The sequence below is a fragment of the Octodon degus genome, unplaced genomic scaffold (genome assembly GCF_000260255.1).
Source record: "Octodon degus isolate 3935 unplaced genomic scaffold, OctDeg1.0 scaffold00027, whole genome shotgun sequence".
Classification (NCBI taxonomy): domain Eukaryota; kingdom Metazoa; phylum Chordata; class Mammalia; order Rodentia; family Octodontidae; genus Octodon; species Octodon degus.
In genome coordinates, this window is record NW_004524603.1 from 2,982,283 (window position 1) to 2,992,487 (window position 10,205).

General features: G+C 55.1%; 1 protein-coding gene across 3 annotated transcripts in view; it reads right to left on the minus strand.

Moving 5' to 3' along the window:
• The window catches only part of Dpp6 (dipeptidyl peptidase like 6), an 840,304-nt gene that overhangs the window by 299,854 nt on the left and 530,245 nt on the right, over window positions 1-10,205 (minus strand). The window lies entirely within an intron of this gene.

Sequence of the window (10,205 nt, forward strand, 5' to 3'; positions counted from 1 at the left end):
GGTCTCTGGCTCCCAGCTCGCTCCTCCCTGGGCAGCTCCCTGTCCCCGTCCTACACCAAGACCTCTCCGAAGCAGCAAGGACTGAGCGGGAAGAGGGGTCTGCAGACACCGCTGACGGGTGTGAAGGGCGAAGCCAGCAATCCGGCTACAGAGACAAATTCTCAGCTCCTTGATTTACAGTCCAACCTGGGATTCTCCGAGGGCAAAGCCAGCAATATTAACAATGATGAGCAATAAATACGACAGCCCATCAGTAACACTTACTAGCAATTATGCAAAAACAAATTTTAGAGACGCAGCTAAGGGCCGGTGGTCGCATCACACACGGAGCTTCCGCGTAGGGGAAGATCTGAGCTCCCATTTGGTGCCTGTGCTGGTCGATGCACTGTGTCAGCGTGAGAAGTTTAGAAGTTTAACTAAGTGACAGCAGAGGGCTGGGGTTCTTATGCTGTACACACCCTCATCTGTGCGAGAGCAGGGTGTGGACATTGTGCAATTCTACACCCCAGCCCGGGGTAGCCTGCTTATAATGTGAGGAAGGGAGAGAGGTGGCGGCGGTTGCTTCCCCTTTTGGCTCTTGATGCTTTGCTGTCTTCTGCCGCCCTGAACTGCTGTCCCTGTGCTGCCACCCAGCCTTGCAACCAGCTGAGTACGGTCTGAAGCCCCCACGAACTGTGAGCGAAGTAAACCTTTCCTTCCTTCATTTTGGGTGTCATTTTGTCTTAGCAACGAGTGAAAAGTAACCAAGACAGTGCCCATAGTTACAGCTCACGTGACCCTGGCCACCCTCAAAGAACACAGTGCTGACCTCCAAGTATAGACAGGGCTGCACGAGCACACCTTCACCCACGGGAGGGAGGAAGCCCCCAGGCTGCGCCAGGCCGTGCCAAGTGAAATAAGGACAGTGTGTGCTCTGAGCCAGACCGCCCCGCAGTGTGACCGGCGGGCAGGATTGGTGTCATCACTGGCAGTGACATAAAGAGTCTAGAGAGTTGACCCAGCACAGCTGGTGCTATGAACGAGGCTGATGGACGAGGCCACCCTCCAATACCCATGCTTCAGCGCTGCCCCTGCGGAAGGAAGGCATCATGCGGAAGAGGGAGACAACTTACTCCGCAGTGGCAGAAGGTAGAACAGGACCCAGAAAGGATTTTCACAGAGGTGCAAATAGATCAAGGAGACCCAGGCCATTCACACTGCCCAAGAGCAGAATGGGTTGTGTCACCAGGGTGCACGGGCACTCAGCGGGGACCCTGGCAGGTCACTCCTTCAGCAAGGAGGGTGGCTCAAACAGACACAGAGGGCAACTCACTGCCCCTTGTGACGTCACTGTGATGGATGCCTAATTTTAACTCAGGCAAATGGGAAACAAGAAACAAATTAAAACAAATGACACTTTCCCCTAAGTTACATTTTCTGAATGCACATTGCATCTTTACGGGCTGTTATCATCTTAGTCTCTGCGGCTACAGCTTGGTGTCTCATGTGACATTCCTGCGGGTTAAAATAGCTCAGGGTGGTGGGCCTTGAGCCAGCCTGAGGATGACTTTCTCGCATGCTGTGTTATTTTCCTCCCCAGCGCACACAGGAGGTGGAACCTGCACGCCTGCAGCAGGTCCTGGGCCTGCCTTCTCTCCACCCTGCTAAAAGCTGCCGTCTGTTCCTGTCTGAGCTAATCTCCTGGATCCCCTTCTCTCCTCTCCCGTACTTCGCAGCATCTGAGCAGGAGCAAACCACAGGATGGAGACGACTCTAAGAACTGCAGAAAGTGCAGGTTGCGAGGAGGAAGGAGTGGGGCCCAAGCTGAGCGCCCAGGTGGCACCGAGGATTAGGCGTAAATATATTTGAGAGCACATTAAAACTTACTAAGCTCTCAAAACTTCAGACGCTGCTTTCGTATTTGTTGCCATCTACACCAAGTAATGTTTCAGGAACCTTTGATACCCAGGGTGGCAAGGAAATCAAAAGGGCTTTAAATGCCTTACACTTAAAAAGGAAGAAAAAGACACACTGACCACGCCCCTCCGCCTCCCTTTCAGGGCCTCCTCCGCTTGCTCTAACGAGGTGAAGTCAGAGTCTTCACTTGTGCCAAGTCCCGAGAGGAGGGTGATGCAGGTGACATGCACATGCGTCCACCACGAAGCTTAGCTGTCCCCGCGCGGCAGGTGAGCCTGCCGGCCGTCCTGTGTACACGTCGTGTGACTTGACGATTTCATGGAAGGAAAGTGCAGCTAAAGGCACAGGAGGAGCTGCCCAGAGCAGGAGCGAGGGTGGACGGACTCCTAGTAATGGAAGAAGAGCACAGTGCAGGGAGCTAGGCGAGCGGGGGATGGCACCATGGTGGGAGCTGGCAGGTGCCCAGAAGAGGGGCAGTGCCAGCCACCAAGGGACAGCTGGCAAGTCTGCGTTTTATTTCCCCGAGTTGGAGGCAGAGGGGTCAACCAGATGGCCCTCTCAGCGGGCAGGAGGAAGCCAGTTGACTATTTCGCACAGTGGTGCACTGTCTCGCCAGCCCGTGGCCGCTTCTATCTGGCAGCCTTCAGGAGTGGCTGAGTCTAGCAAATTGCTTCTGCCCCCACCCCCACAGCAAGAGGTCTTGTCTAGGAGGTAGCCAGAAAAGTCGACAGTTTAAAAAATTCTGAGGCTTTGCGTAAATCAGCGGTGGGGTACAGCTGGCAGGGGCAGCTGGGCGTGAAGACCATCTGCTGGCCAAGCGTACCGCAGTGCGCCACCCACCCAGCATGGCACCGTGCAGCGGGGCACTTCCTGTGGCTGAGACTTCCTCCCTACTGTCGCCTTGCTGGGTGCGGCTGTGAGGATGGGAGAGGGATGTGGTACAAGACACCAAGAAACACTGAGTCTGGGAGGTGGCGGGCGGGCAGGCTGAGTAGTGACTTCCCAGAGACTGAGGCATCCATGCTGCGTGAGTGGGGAGCGGTGGAGCATGCCAAAAGGCTCCAGGAAAGCCTGCTGATTAATCAGAAGTGAAGTGGGCTTGGCCAGCCCACCTCTGGAGGTCTGGGAGCTCATTACGCAGAGTCACCATCTTGGTGACACCAGAGTGGCTACTTAATCCCCACAGCCATCAAGTGGGGGGACCCGGGGTTGTGCTCCTCCTGTGCTCTAAAAGCCGCCCCAGCCCTCTCCTCGGCCCTCCAACCCCGCACTGTGCGAGCCTTCAGGATCGCTCGGTCCTTCCTCCCACAAACCTGGAGGCTTAGTGAGGTGACCTCACTTTCCACTTTGCACCGGAGGGCTCAAACGCCAGCATTTTTCCCACCTCATTCTGAAGGTGGCTTCCAGCCCTCTGCCCGTAGTCTACAAAATTAAATCCGGAGACAGAACTCTTGCTCTGTTACTCCTATAAGAACCCCAAAACACAAATCAGTTGCATGGTTGACTCCAGTGCCTGTGTTAACATTCCTTCTGAGTTCCTTTCACTTGCAAATTTACCTGCTAACACCAGGGCTGGATTTATTTTACGTTTGCACAGCCTAAATGACTGGGACTGATAGGTTCTATTACGAAACCCATTCTGAGCACATTATTCTTACTTTCAGAGCTCAGCCTAACTGAGATCTATTTTGATAGAATGTTTTCAAGGTATCAGGAAGTTCCACAAATTCCCCAAAGCAATGGCACGGTGACCTGGTCACCTCGGAAGAAATGTCACAGCGCAGCTCTGTGGACACACGGCCACCGAAGACAGCAACAGAACATAAGGTCGAGCGTTTGCATCACACCCATTGTGGGGTCTGAGAAGAGCGTCTTGGCATCTGTAGGTAGCGGCTGTCTTCCCAGCACGCACTGCACCCAGCGACGGTTTTGAGATGAGCTTTCTATACTGTTTTTTTTTTTTTTTTGCAAGTTCAGTGCATCGTCTTGAGTGTCAAAGCTCCCACAGGTGCTTCCTAAATATTAGGTGACTAACAAGTCTCAAAGACAAGAGCTACCAGCAGCTCAGTGGCGGATGCTGAAATGCTGTGAAGATATCTCTCTAGGCAGGTTTGCTACCCAACCAATGTTCCAGCAGGGAAGAGCAACACTGGAAGAAGCACCCCAGAAAGTGCCCAACTCCCCCAGAACCGAGGGGTCACACTCTGCTCCAGGCCCCTGTCCTCTCTTCTTGAAGTCTGCTCCAGGGTTTTCGTTTTGTTTTGTTTTGTTTTGTTTTGTTTTGTGGAACTGGGGCTTGAACTCAGGCATTTAAGTGTGGAGTTAAAACTTGCCAGAGTCTCCTTGGCTGGGTTTTGTGGACCCCAGAAGCCGAGGCAGGGGAGGAGCTGAGGGCTTATTTGCATATAAGAGGAGGTTCAGAAGGAGGTTGGAGGCTAACAGGAAGGGAGACTGGGTAGGCCACGAGGGACAGAATGCGCCTTCCTGGTTTCCAGTTTTTTAACATCATTTTCCTCTGGGATGTATTTCCCCCTCCCCCTCGGATTTAATAACATGCGCCGTTAGCTGATGAAATCTTTCTGTCCTGTTTCACTTTAGCTAGCTTGAGTTGATTTTGGAAACCAGGGAACAAAGAACATAAGCTCACCGCAAGGGCCGCGGGCCTGGCTCTGGGTGCCAGACGGCGTGGCATCTGGTCACCGGCAGGGCACCTGCCCCGTGTGCGTGGTGTGACGTGACCGAGCCCGACTAAGAAGCCGGATGTAAATACCAGTTGCTCACTCGGGCAGTTGGTCATTTTGAAACAACTCCTTTGCTAGTTCTACGTATAATTTCCTGGGACAGACTATCCCATCCAGTAGAAAGCGGGTGTCTGCCCAGGGAAGCCCTGTGTGCCACTTAGCTGCCCTCCCACAGCCCCTCAGGAGGAAGTCTGCCCCTGCAGAAGCCACGGCCCCTCCGTCACAGTCCCAGCCAGGGGTCCTGCAACGCCCTGGAGCTGGGGCTGTCAGAGGCTTTAGCTACTGCAGGCCTCAAGTTATACCAAGAACAGAAGTGGGATCCATCCACAGATCCCTGGGAACAGCTGTGGATCTAAGTGCATAGCCAGGCAAGCAGATACTATCAGAGAAATCAGCCACAGGTGCAACTCACTAATGCTTACACTATCTTTTTATTTTTATTTGGGGGATTGAAACCAGGGCTTTCGCACCAAGCTATATGCCCAACCTATTTATTATTTTGAGACAGGATCTCACTAAATTGCCCAGGTTAGGATCAAACTTGTGGTTCTCATGTCTTACCTTCCAGAGTTCAGGGATTACAGGGGTCCCCCGAGTCCTTGAAATATCTGAATTTCACATGTAGGATTAATTCCCCTGAACCACGCACTTCCATGTTCGTAGGTTTTTGGGACAGGCCATGGATATCTCAGTGGGGCTGGTATCAGGGTACCACTGGTTTGCCTGCCACAGTGGTGTGGTCCGTGGAAGGAGATTCTGTGCAGCCACAGAAATAATGACCAACACATGTAGCAGAGCACAGGAGAGTCTTGCAACTTTAAGTGGGTAGACGCACGGGCTGCATGGTGAACGATTCTATTTCTATATAGCTTAAAAGCAATCAAAACCATGCTGTGAGGGGTTCATGCTGAAGTCTGTGAAGACCAGGAAGAAAGCGGTTCTACAAGCCCCAGGTGCCGCCTGGCTCAGGGAGCAGGGAGTCGCACGGGGACTTTGGGGTGTGGATCTCCCCTACTGTGCCCTTGCGGAGTCCCGGGGGGGGGGTGCTTCAGGGGAGGCGCATCTGTCAGCTCTGCGTTCACCGACTCCCGCTTCCCACTGCAGTATTCTACGGTAGCTGAGCGTAACTGCGTCTGTGTACTGCATAACAGCTTTGTAACACAAGCGGTGGCCACAGTGGTGGACTGCAGACCCACGCAGAGCAGACTGCCCGTGGGAGGGGCACACGTGGCAACCTGGGTGACGCCTGCGCACACGGTGGGCAGGAAGCTCAGGGTGCGACGAGGGAGTAGGTGGGCGCTGACCCTTCCTGGCAAAGGCTCTCGGTGGAAGAGGTGGCCAGCTTGAGGGCTGGAGGGTGCTCAGCAATTAGAAGGACAGAGCCGGGCCACTGTCCCCTGCAGGGGACACACAGGCATGGGCAGAGCCTGGGGTGGAGGGGCCACACTCGGGCTCCTGTGGAATTTCTGGCGCCTGAGCTGGGAGCAGAGACGAATCAGCTCCCGGCGCCTGTGCCTCATGCCAGTGCCAGCAGAGCAATCCAAAAGCCACCCTCAGGGCCCTCTACAAGTGGCACCAATTAATTATTCATTGTGTTTACTGACACAAGCAAAGCGCTCAGGGAAATGCTAGGTAGGATTTCTCCTGCTGCGCCCGCCCGAGTGTGGCAAATACCAGCCGGGGCTGGAACTGCCTCCTTAAGATGAAGAGCGCTCACGGGCAGCTGCGAGGATGAAGGGGAGAGAACGAACGCGGCGACGAGGGGCGCGTCTCCCCACACTCGGGCCCACTCCGTTGTTCAAATGCATTTCCTTCCTATATTTATCCACCATGAAGAGCTCTGACGAGAATTCCTGTTATGTACCACGGACCATTTACTGTAAGGAGAAGGTGGCCACGAATTACAGAATCAATGGTGCGTCTGTGTCCGGACGGTAAAGCAGCCCAGTGCTCATGTCCCTGTATTCAGAGGGACCACAGATGACTCCGAGGCAAGGAGCCCGTGTTCCAAATGACACTGAGCAACTGGCAAGCTTATCAGTAGTCACTGCGGGGTGCAGTGGGGTGCACATTCCCGCTTCTGTTTCCTTGGTTCATTTCTTTATTGGGAGCTGGTAACTTCACAGAGGTGCTAAGCACGAGACAGGGGCCGTTGCTAGTGCGAGGGATTCAGGGCGGCTTGGGTCAGATGAGTGGCCTGGCCTGGCTCCGACCTCGCACAAGAGGAGATGGGATACACGCCCCTGAGACCAGCTCCATCCAGGCGCTGTGGGGAAAGGGCGGCTCCCACCTAGGGCTGGCTGGATGCGATCCCTCGGTCAGCCTCCCCATCCCCCTTTCTCCTTCTCTCCCTGCCTGCCTGTTTCCTTCTCCACACCCCTCTCCCCACCTCTCTGCCAAACGCCTAGCTCCTGTCTGTGAATCCACAATGGCCTGCCCTCTGGAGGAGCCATGATGCTGAGGCCCCAGCCCCAGCCAGCAGTTTCTGAGGAAGGGCAGGCCCACTGTGGCGGGAGGGAGGAGCCAGGAAGGACGCAGAAGCCGGGGCCAGCACCAGGAGCTGCTCCCTGGGCGGAACCCGGAGGCTAGCACCCAGAAGAGGGAGCGTGCAGGCTGAGGGAGGGCCGGCAGGGCAGCTCCGAGCGGGGCGCCTCTGCACTTACACCCCGTTTACGTGATACTCATGACCCAGCACCTTCACAACAGGTTCATTTCAGTTTTGTTCATCTGACGTAGGGGCTTGCTATGCAGGCCAGACTGGCCTCAGACCTGTGATGACCCTCCTGCCTCAGCCTCTGGAGTGCTAGGATTACAGGCATGTACCGCCCGGCCTGGCTCTTCATGACAGTTTTATTATTATTATTATTATTATTATTATTATTTTTATTATAGAAGACCGTTTATTGATCATTCCCTTTTCTAAATATGCATCTGTGAGAACAGAAAACTTCTAAGACTCACCAGCCCTTGCAGGACAGAAAGATGCCCTGGATGAAGCGCCTGAAAGTGGTTGCGTCTGGCTTCCTAATCACTCCATGCTGCGTGTTTGGTCCCCTGTGACAGGGGACAAGGAGCTGGGTAGAAGACTCCTGGACAACGAAGGTCAGTGCAGCCTGAAGGCCACCAACGCCATCCCCGTGACATCCGAGGCTGTGGCTCTGAGACGCAGCACCAGGGAAGCGCTGTCAACACCGACCCCAGCCACGCGTGCTGGCCTCATCCACAGAACTTACTTTGGCGCCCAACCCTGTTCTCTCTCTCTAGTTCTGTTTATCCCGGAGCACAGACTCTGCGACCTGCATGCCGTCTCCGTGCTCAAGGGGAACGGTGTGTTTCGGGACCGTGCTGGGCTGCGGTAGTGCTTATGACTCTGTGGTGTCTGTGGCGTGGCACGCCCTTGGACACGCTGGCCACGTGGCGGCACAGGGCAGGGCACGCGAAGAACTTCTCTCTGCCACACCCGCTCCCTGGTCCACCTGGACCCTAGGCCACGGAGGAAGCAGAGATCTGGATTTCAGCGGTGACCCTGGCCACTTACGTGTCGCCCTGAGGTCACAGGAATCCATTTTGTCACCATCAGTTAAATGGACCTTTGTTTGTTTTTCGTCTTTTTTTTGGTGGTACCAGGGATCGAACTCAGGACCTTGCGCTTGCCAGGCAAGCAGTCATTCCACTGAGCTTTCTCCCCAGCCCCGAAATGGAGCTTTCAATAGGGATCAGGCCTGAGGCAGTTTAAATAAGTTTATGGAAATCTTTATTGTTTGGGGTAAAATGAATTTAAAAAACACAACAATACACATCTGGGTGTTTGGAGGCGCCCTGGGGCCCATCTTTCCCCTCCACATGTATGACACAAAGGAAACGCAGACAGCTCTGGACATCCTGCGACAGATGAGAAAACCACAGAGCCCTGGGGCCAGGGTCAGTCGGCCTTCAGAGAGCAGGACACAGGAGAGGTGGAGGCCTCACCCAGGCCCCTATCTGAGGAAAAATGAAATGAGCGCATATGCATGTATACTGTCTTCCTGTGAGCCAAAGGGTCTTGGGCAAAAAATAAAAAAGAGAAAATTATGATTGAAAAATACGCTAGGTGCCTAAAAACTGCGTCCCAGTTCAAGCAGCTCACCATGAAGCCCTGGAGCGGCGCCCTCTGAGTCCGGCCCGCTGATCCTGCCCTTCTCGTCCCTTTCGCAGGCAGCTCTAGAGTCATCTTTCCTGTTTAGCTGCACTGTCCTGGCTGCCAAATGGCTCGACATGCTACCCTCTCAGGGTCACAGCCCAGTCCTCAGGACCCACTAGACCCGAGCTACTCCAAGTTGCCTTCTTCAACACGGCCGCAGCTTTGCCCGGGAGATAAACACGCTGGCTCGGCTTGGGCTGTTTCTCTGGCTCACCTGGACAGCAGGTGCCTTGGACTCACCCAAGCTCCTCCTCACTATTCCCCCCAGGCTGGGGTCAGGCAGCCGGGGCTGGCTCAGGCCTGGCCTTCACAGCAGCGTGGGTTAGGACAGTCCAGGTCCCAGGGAGCGTCTGTGGACAACAGGGTCTTAAATATCAGTGCCAAGGAAGTTGGCTCAAAAAAAGACAGTGGAAGGGCTAGCCAAATAGCTCAGCGGATTGAAGTGCCTGCAAGCAGGTGAAGGGGCTGGGGTTCAATCCCTGAGGCTTGCCGTGCCAGCCCTGCCCCTGGGATGCTCTGAGATGGCAATTGAGACTGGGCATGATGGCACACACCTGTAATCCCAGCTCTTAGAAGACTATAAACAGGCAGATCACTAAGAGTCCGATATAGTAGTAAGGCCTGGAACACCCTGTAGATGCTTCCCTAAAAAAAAAAAAAGCAGTGGAGACTGAATTTCCCTGAGTGAGGGGCCGGCGCGCTCTGTGGCCAGCACTGCCCAGGGCTGACTCGGTTTGCATGGTCTCAGATTTCTGGCGCCCTGTGCAGGCTGGAAGTATGCTGGGTGAAGCCTCCCAGGCACGGGCTCTCTTCACGTCCCAGGCTGGAGTTTCAAGCCAGCGTTCTCCAGCTCCGAGCTTCCCTGCTGACAGCATGGAGGCCATTGATAACTGAGGCTGTGCCCATGCCGGTGCCCTCTGCCCCAGGGAAGAAGCAGAGCCGAGCTGCCTTACTGCTGCATAGGAACATGTGGGTGTCCTGCTAAGAGTGCCCAGGGAGGGAAGCTGCTGGCTGGAGGCTGCAGCCGGGAGGCGGGGACAAAACCTTTTGACTGGGCATGGCGGCAGTGCCCTGCCTGTGCTTCAGACCCTGCAGGAAGGAGAGGGGCCTGAGGTCTGGGAGGCAGAAAGGGCCAGCCAGGTCACCTGTGGGCTGGTGGCGACTGTGCTAAGGACACTTCTGTGGCCAGCCTGCAGCACCGCCTGAAGGGGCCGCAGCCTGCCTGACCCTCACTCGGGGCAGGCCCAGACACAGCAGCCACTCGCCCTCTCCTCCGCACTGTGCTGGGCCCAGCCTTGACCCTTAGGAGGGTCTAGTCCAGAGGGAGCTGTGTGCTCAGCACCCGCAGGGCACCATCTCGGTTTCCACATGTTCAGATAAGACAGTGA